The sequence below is a fragment of the Notamacropus eugenii genome, chromosome X (assembly GCF_028372415.1).
Source record: "Notamacropus eugenii isolate mMacEug1 chromosome X, mMacEug1.pri_v2, whole genome shotgun sequence".
Taxonomy (NCBI): domain Eukaryota; kingdom Metazoa; phylum Chordata; class Mammalia; order Diprotodontia; family Macropodidae; genus Notamacropus; species Notamacropus eugenii.
The window spans coordinates 56,511,818-56,519,975 of record NC_092879.1 but is presented as its reverse complement, the minus strand read 5'-3'; positions in this window follow the sequence as shown (position 1 = coordinate 56,519,975).

The following is an 8,158-nucleotide window of genomic DNA, read 5'->3' as shown; positions in this document are numbered from 1 at the left end:
GGTGGAGGAGGCACTGGGGTGAACTCACAGGACCATGCTTTCTTGCTAACTTCAATGCGCTCCTCTCCCAGTGGGGAGCGGGAAGAATTTGGAGGGGGGCCTGGGAGTACTATAGCCAATATCCTGTGGTCTCCCTCTCCCAGCAACATAGAAGAGATGTAAAGGGGCCCCTTTCTTGCTGTACTATCTGGTAGGCCAGGGTCCCCTGGAGTCTGCCTGGCTCCCAACCTGCCAGTTTGGGAATCAACATAGACTTGGTTTGACAATGTGGTTTGGAGGTGGGTTGTATATGTCATGGGTACCATGACAAGCAGTGTGCTAGTAGGCACTGGAAGTGATGTGCAGAGGCTCTTTTGTCACTTTCCTGGAAACCACAGAAACAGTGGCTGAAGCCCTTTACCTCTGCCTCCCCTCCAATCTACCCTTTTCCTCTACCCACATTGATTCCTTTGTGCCCTTGTGACTGAGAGGCTTGATGGGATCCTGGTGGAAGAAGGGCCCTGACTGGAGAAAGATGGAAGGGGCAAGAGGAAAGCATTGATTCCCATCCAAGGGATGGGGGGAAAGGGATGAGATGGCCCTTTCCCTCTGGCAAACTGTGGTCTGCTCCTCTCTGTCACCTTTGCCACTCTCTAGCTTCCAAGTAAACCTGAAGAACGCATCCTCTCTTCTTGCTTTTACTGTTCTTGTGACCCACGTGGTCTTTGCTGAGTCATTGTGCCCCATTCTCTTTCTTCCTTTCATTCAGCTTTCATCCCCTATAGCTTGATCTATTACAACATACTCCTAATAGTTTCCATTCCCCATTTATTTCATTTCTATATTTTATAGCAATAAGGGCTTTTTTCATTTGTAAGCCTTTTAACTCAATACCACCCAGGGAGGTAGGTGCTTTTATTATTCCCCATTTTATGGATGAGGAAACTGAGGCAGGCAGAGATTAAGTCATTTTCCTAGGGAAACACAGCCAGTAAATATCTAAGTCCAGATTGGAGCTCAGTTCCAGCTCCAGCACTCTACCTCTTATGCCACCTAACTGACTCAAAATAACTGGTTTGCCTGCCTCAAATCTTTCCCTATTTCAGCCTGTCCTCCACCAGAGGATCCTTATTGCTCCAAGAACAAATATAAAGGCCTCAGCTTGGCATTAAAAGCTTTCATGTCTTCCTTTCTCCATGTACTCTAAATGACAAGGTTTAGGGGTGCTGGGGACCCCAATACCGACACACCAGGTCCTGTTCGAATGAATTCCACTCAAGCCTTCTTAAAGCCAAAGAAAACAAAGTTTATTAAAGATTCACCACCTTGAGTTGGCTTTTAAGGAGCCTAAGCATTTGTAACACTTGTATTCACAAGCAGGCCAGATAGAATCTCAGCTAGACAAAGTCTGAATTGGATTGAATCTGAGTGCCTTCATAAAGGCAAGATGGAACTTAAATACAGAAAAGACTACAGGAGGGATCTGGGGGTGGTCTAGTAGTCTAGGGTAATGGGAAGAGGGATTAGGGAGGATCTTGAGGAGAAGTCTAAGGAGGGAATGACTGGTCAAGGGTTGGAAACAGCTAGAGGCAATCATAAAATATAATCTGGAGATATCGGACAATAGAGGGCTTGAGTGGGAAGCAGGTGGGGCAATCCAGAGATCTAGATAGGGGCGGTATGGGAATGAATACAGATAGACTCTAGGGAGATCTTGATGGGAGTGGTCAGCAGCCTGGGGAATGGGGTTTTGATGGGATCAAGGGTGGGGAGTGCAACAGAGACAGAGCACAGTGATAATGAAAAGCCTATGGGCTCCCAGAGACTGCTGGAACAAATGGGAAGATTAGATTTGAGTAAGAAAGACCAGATTAAGTGGGAAGATTCAAGGGGAGCTCAAGGAGGCTCCCAGAGTCTGAACCCCCTCATTACCACAGATCTGCTCTGGCTACCCTCTTTGCCTGGCATGTTCTACCCCCTCACCTTCATCTCTGTTTCCCTGACTTCCTTGAAGATTCAGCTCAGACCCCAGCTTCTGTAAGAGATCTTTCCCATTCTCTTCCACTCCTTCCTCATCCCCCAGTGCCTTTCCCTCCTGGATTACTTTAATTTACTCTGAACATATCTCATATATACCAAGTTATTTACAGGATATCTGATCATGAGGAAATACTGGTTTTTTGGCCTTTCTTTGTATCCCTCACACCTAGTATGATATTCAGCCCAGAATAGGTCCCTTATAAACGCTTCTTGACTGAAGCTTTCTAAGCCCCTCTGATGGTTCTGATGACCCCATCCCTCAAGAGAAGGCCATATGGGGGTGAAGTATTGCAAGATGTTTGCCTGAGAAAGGTTCTTTGGGGTGGGGGGGGGCAGGTAGGTGAGGGAGAAGAGGCTAGATGGCTCCTGGCCTAGCTGAGTGACCAGCTGGGTCCTCTCCTAGAGGAGTCCAAAGGGACTCAAGTCACCATACCCACTCCAGAGATTTGATCATCCTTTATTAAGGCCTTACCAGCTGAGTGACCTCCCTGGGCTCCTCCTAGGAGATGGCTGACAGATGAGGCGTTCTGAGTGTCTTGTCTTTGTGGGCAGCTTTCCCCCTTCCACAGCTTTTCTGGAAAGTGTTCCCTGGAAGGCCTTGCCTGAAAGAAGCCTGCAGATATTCTTCTAGGGGTGGGGAACTTGAGGCCTCAAGGCCATATGTGGCCTTCTAGGTCCTCAAGTGTGACCCTTTGACTGAATTCAAACTTCCCAGAACAAATCCCCTTAATAAAAGGATTTGTTCTGTAAAACTTGGACTCAGTCAAAAGGCTGCACCCAAAGACCTAGAAGGCCACATGTGACCTTGAGGTCAAAGGCTCTCCACCCCTGTATCTTGGCTTAGCTATTGACTTCCAGGCTTCCTCTCCCTTGGGGGTTCCCCATCATGGTGAGGTAGAAGAATTTCCTCCTAATGTACATGGGTTGTGGGAGCCCATGCCAGGTCATTCCCCCCATACTGTTTCTAAGGCATTGACTTCCCTGCTCAGTTAGTGGGAATCTGTGGATTCTGTGGAGGAGTGCTGTGTGGTCTTGGAGGATTCCTCCACCATGCTACTCCCTGCCCACCCCTCTTGAGAATGGGTGTCAGGGCTCTGTCTCTTACCTTCTTCCTCTAATGGTGGACCTGTTGTTGTTACTCCTTGGCACTCCACATTTCTCTAGCAGGCTTGGTCAGTGTTCTCTGAGTACATATATAGCCTCCATCTGCCAGACCTCTCCCCTGGAACAGATGCAAAGGGATTCTGCTCTCTGTGGTGGAATAGTGGTGGTTTGGAATGGGTTGGAGGTATGTGCATGTGTGCGTGTGTTTCAAGTTAACAAGCATTTATTTATTGCCTACTGTGTGCCAGGTGCTGTTCTAAGTGTTGGACTTCATGGGTGGAGGCCATTTTGTCCCTGAGAAACTAGGGAAATGGAAGCTGTGGCCCCTTTGCCACTGGTGCTTGGATGTTTGCTCTCCTCTGCACCCTTCAGCATCCATCCTGAGGAGAAAAGGAACCCCTTTTTTTCTACTCAAATTTACCCTTCTGTGTTTTTGTGCCTGAGAGGTGCCCCATTGCCAGCTCTGGTTAGGTTAGGGATGTTCTAGCAGAGAAAGAGCACTGCTAGGTGGGGGAAGAAGGTGGTAACAAGAAGTCACTGAGTCTCTGTGGGTGGGGGATAGGGGGTGGAGAAACTGGAAAAATGGCCCCTTCCCTGCCACACTTGGCAGTTCATTCACTGCCTTCGCCCCTCCCTGCAGTGTCCACCCAGGTCAACCTGAGATCAGAAGAGCCTCTCTCCTTCCATTACCCTAACTGGGGCCCACATGCCCTTTGCTGAGTCCTTGTGCTCTGGGGATGTCACTGCTCTCTCCCCTGCTTCTCTGACCTCTCCTCCCACAGAGTCAGCACCCCAGTTAAGGCTCTCATCACCTCTGGCCTGCACAGCTATAAAGTCCTTTTAAGTTGTCTCCTTGCCTATTTTACCACTACAACTCATGCTTCACCAATGGTTCCCTATTACTTGCAGGATCAAATATATAAAAGTCCTGTATTTGCCATTTAAACTTTTCCATAACGTGGCCCCTTTTTACCTAGAGTAGGCTTTATTTAACCTGTCAATAATAGTTGTGGAGAATCACCTCAGCTTTAGGCCTCCCTGCCTCCCTTTAGGGCAAAAGTACTGCAGATAAGAGAGTTTCTTCTCTTTGTCCAGGGACTTGCATAATCAGTAGAAATCATAGGACCAATGAAGGCCAAAGTCCAGGTTTGACCATCCACACTGTTGAGTCATAGAGAGTTAGGGGGCAAGCAGTGTGTTCCAGGAACACTGGCTTAGGGGTTGAGGATATAAGCTAAAATCTCATCTTCTTCCCCCTTCCTCCCCTCCGCCCCCATCCACACAGTCATGAACCATATGGAGTCCCTTGGGCCTCAGTTTCCTTTCTAGTCTTTTTACACCTCCATATACTCTATAACTGAGTTAGACTGGCTGTCCTTTATGCTTGACACATTCTGCCCCCCTCACCTCTTTCTCTGAGTTCATCTGACTTCCTTGAAGAATCAATTCAAAACTATTCACCTTTCTCCCTCTTTTGCAGGAGGTCTTTCTGCTCCCTAGACCCTAGTGCCTTCTCCATCAATTCTAAATATATCCTGTGTGCCTAGTTTGCGGTTGTGCAATGGATAGAGTGCCTTGAGTCAGGAAGACATCTTCCTCCTTTCAAATCTGGCCTCAGACACTTACTGGCTGTTACCCTGGCCTAGTCACTTAGCACTGATAGCCTCAGTTTCCTCATCTGTAAAATGACCTGGACAAGGAAATGGCAAACCTCTCCAGTGTCTCTGCCAAGAAAATCCCGAACGGGGTCACGAAGAGACCAAGGGGACTGAATGACAACAAAAATGTGACTAGCTATTTCTCTGTTGCTTCTTCCATTAGAATGTCAGTTTCCTGAGGCTGCTTTTTGCCTTTCTCTTTTAACCCCAGGGATTAGCAGAATGCCTGAACTTGGTATGCATTTATATACTAAATAAAAGCTTTTTGATTGACTATGTGAGACCCTGGGCAAGTCTCTAAATGCAGCCTGCCAAACTCCAAACAGATTAAAATGTAAGTGCAAATATTTAACAAATAAACAACAATACAATAAAACAAAGACAGAATTACATTTTAAAAGTAAATTAATAGGCAGCCAGCAGGAATCCTCTGTATGGATTAACAGTCCCTTTTCTATTTGAGTTTGACACCAAAAGTCACTAAACTTTCAGGAAGGTGTGATCTGTTTTGAAAGAAAGCTCTCAGGAGCTGCTACAGTTCCCTATTCTGACTTTTGCTTGGCAGGGAGTAAGCCTTAGGAAATGTTTGTTGACCACAATGGCCAATTCCCCTGGAATGGATCTGAGTACCCCAGACCCTTCTGAGAGCGTTTTCTGGTCTGCAGTATTGACTACTTTGTGCCAGCTGACCAGTTTTCCTAACAGACATCAATTCCCCTTCCTCCTTCCCAGGGAGGACAAGAGGAATTCAGAGGGCCCCTGTGAGTAAAGGAGCTGTCCCCCTCACCCTCCCAAGCCTTTAAAGGATATGAAGAGGCTTTTTTTGGAGGGAGGCAGCTGTAGCCTCTTGCCTCTAGCATGATGCACATCTGACCCCATTCCATCCATATCCAGGGAGAAAAGGGTACCCCTTTCCTTGGCCACATTCGTTCTGATCTATTGGGGTGCAGGCAGAGCTGGGCCTAACACTCCCTTGCTTGATCTGCTGAGGGGAGGGTTGCCCCTAGCAACAGCGGGGGCGAGAAAGAAAGCCAGTGATGCTCCATTGGAGAGTTGGAGAGATGGCCCCGCCCTCTAGCACTCTGCAGTCTCTCCTGCACAGCTCTCTCCATCCAGCCCCCACACTCTGCCATCTCCATGGCAACCACAGGCGACAAAGGCTGCAGCCCCTCTCCTTTCTTTTAGCTTTTTAAGGCCCACTTCATTTGCTGAGTCATTGTGCCATGAGGGGGCCCTGGCAGTTCCTTCCCCCTCTCTTTTTCAATTCTGGCTTAGCCTATTATAATAGCCTTCTAACTGGTATTCAGAGTCATTTTATATACATGCATTTATACAGTGCTTTACAAAAATGATTCATTTTATCCCCACAGTAACACTGGGAGGTACCCACTCTTATTCATCTTATTTTATAGATGTGGAAACTGAGGCAGACCGAGGTTAAATGATTTACACAGGGTCACTCAGTATCTCAGCTTAAAATGGAGCTCAGGATTTCCTGGTCTCTGGCCCTCTAGCCCTTGTGCCACCTTGTGCTTTGCCTGCCACAGATCTCTCTTACTCCAATCCATTTTCTACCGGAGGCTTCCTATCACCTCTGAGGTCAAATGCAAAGTCCTCCGGCCCCTCCTAATTTTTTCATCTCTATAGCCCTTCCCGGTTTCCTGTACTTAAGATTGAGCTGCTCTGGGTGTCCTCTATGCCTGGCATATTCTGCTCCCCTTACTTCCATGTCAGTTTCTTTACCTTCCTTCATCACTCAACTCAAACTCCCCATTCTGCAGGCCTTTCCCCCCTAAAATCCCCAAAGCCCGGGCCTCCCCAATTGCTGGTTGTCTCTCCCATTATTTAAAATGTCACTTCTTAGAGACCAGGGACTGGTTTTTGTCTTTCTTTTCCATCACTATAGTGTAAGCCAGTGCCTGGCACATAGAAAACTCTTAACAAATGCTTTTTGACTCACTGATCAGGGCAAGTAACAACTTGCCTGTGTCCAGGCAGCTCTCTAAGCCCTCTCTCAACAGCTTTGAAGGGATGTAAATTTCTCTTTTTCTCCATGCTACATGTCAGTAGGGCCAGGGTTTTCCCTGGAGCCTCCTGACTCCAGACTGGCTGTCTGGACTGTCAGCAGAGTTCAAGGTGACTTGTAGGGGTGTTTGGGAGTGATGGTAGAAGTTAGGGAGCATCGTATGAATGCCTACCCTCTGCTAGTTACTGCGCTGAGTACTGGAGGTGATAAGCAGGCCCTTTTGTCCCTGTTGGAGGAAATGCCTGTCCCCCTCCTTGACTTCCACCATCCATCCAGAGGAGAAATGTATTCCCTTTCTCTCACCCACATTCACTCCAGTGGACAGTTGTTCCTGAGAGAAGTGAAGCCCCCTTTCTACCTCTGCTTGGTTGAGGTAGAGGAAAAGCTTTGTTTGACAGGAAGATGGAGGTGGCACAAGGAAATCACCGATTCCTCATAGGAGAGATGCAGAGAAAGTTTAAAGAGATAGCCTCCTCTCTGGTAACTGAGGGTCTTTGTATCTTCCCCACCTGCCCTGCAACCTCCCTCTGCACTCTCCAGGCCAACCTAAGGAGACCAAAATGCCTTTATCCCCTTTGTGAAGTTATTGTACTCTGAGGGTCCTGCTACTGTTTCCCTTGTTTCTCTGACCTCTCACCAAGCTATCACTCCACTTCTGGACATTCAGTACCTCTGGCCTGTACTACTACAAAAGCCTTCTAACTAGCCTCAAGTGTTGCCCCACTTTTACCATCTTCCACCAATGACCCTCTATTAACTCCTGGATCAAATATGAAGTCGTCTGTTTGCCATTAAAATCTTTTCATCACCTGGCCATTTCCTATCTTTCTAGCCTTTTTCTTTTTAAATATAAGTCAGGCCTTATTTAACTCACCAATAAAATACAAGGCACAAAAGATTCATACTCCAGGTCATAAGTACTCCAAATGACTGTCCTGTAGAACCACCTCCTCTAAGGAACTACTGAAAGGCCTTAAGGTTTACCACCACAACCACTCCCCCATCCCCTTTAAAGCAGAAGTACAGACATGAAAGAGTTCCCCCTCTTTGTCCAGGGACCTACACTATCTATAGAAGTCATAGCACTAATGAAGACCAAGGTCTAGGTTTGATTTTCCTCATTGTTGCAGTCATGAAGTTATAGATTGAGAGCTGGAGAGGAACCAGTGTTTTAGGAGAATGGACACTGGCTTTGGAGTCAGAGGACCTGGGTTCAAATTCACTCCACTCTGTGATACTTACTTTCTGTGGGACTTTGGAACCCTTAGGCTTTAGTCTTTTTTCTAACCTTTTTGTACCTTCCTTGCTTTTTTTCATTTTCCCCAGTTCAAATCTAGCAGTTTGACCCCAG